The sequence below is a fragment of the Mixophyes fleayi genome, chromosome 3, assembly GCF_038048845.1.
Source record: "Mixophyes fleayi isolate aMixFle1 chromosome 3, aMixFle1.hap1, whole genome shotgun sequence".
NCBI classification, from domain to species: domain Eukaryota; kingdom Metazoa; phylum Chordata; class Amphibia; order Anura; family Limnodynastidae; genus Mixophyes; species Mixophyes fleayi.
The window spans coordinates 107,259,333-107,260,150 of NC_134404.1; the positions used below are offsets into that span (position 1 = coordinate 107,259,333).

The 818-nt window shown below is 37.7% G+C and overlaps 1 non-coding gene across 1 annotated transcript; it reads right to left on the reverse strand.

The window, feature by feature from the left end:
- Positions 1 to 535: 535 nt before the first annotated feature.
- LOC142147665 (small nucleolar RNA SNORD50) lies at positions 536 to 607 on the reverse strand. The gene has a single exon (XR_012690777.1). It is a non-coding gene; the product is annotated as a small nucleolar RNA SNORD50 (small nucleolar RNA).
- Positions 608 to 818: the final 211 nt, after the last annotated feature.

The following is an 818-nucleotide window of genomic DNA, read 5'->3' on the forward strand; positions in this document are numbered from 1 at the left end:
TTTGTTTTGCCAAAACACCCCACGAAAGGTTTTGGTTCTGATTTTGGGTTTTGGGTTCTGATTTTTTTTTAAAAAATCATAAAAAGTGCTAAAATCCATTTTTTTTCGTTTTTTTTCACTCCTACACTTTTATTAACCTCAATAACATTCATTTCCACTGATTTCCAGTCTATTCTGAACACCTCACACCTCACAATATTGTTTTTAGGCCAAAAGGTTGCACCGAGGTAGCTGGATGACTAAGCTAAGCGACACAAGTGGGAGGCACAAACACGTGGCAGGATCAGTGGACTTAAACAGCAGTACCACTGGACTTATACGGCAGGATCAGTGCCTTGCTTGCAGTCTCCTAGGTAACGCAAATAATCTGTACAAATATGCACACAGGGGCATGGCCAGTAAAATATGGAACACATACTTTATGGATAAACAATGTCACTACACTTCATGCCGAGAAGCTAACCAAATAGTTTTCTCCATACAAGATACTCCCAACTATTCACTGAAATACCTAGCTTTTATCACCACGTAAATGAACTCAGCAGTCAGATCCATAATAAAGTGTGTCATCACACAAGTCAGGTTCGGGATAGACTCATCACAGCTCAGGTAAATTTAACATGTCCAAACAGATCATTGTGTATCTGTAGTTCTGTCTTGTTTTTAATGTGATTTTTGTGTTTATTAAGCCATGAATTGAACATGACAAGTGTATATGTGGGAATGAGCCCTAAAATCACATATAAAGAGATTACAGATCTGTGTTTAAAGCTTCTCTACAATCTTACATTACAAGAGCAGTGTTATGGTTAGGATTT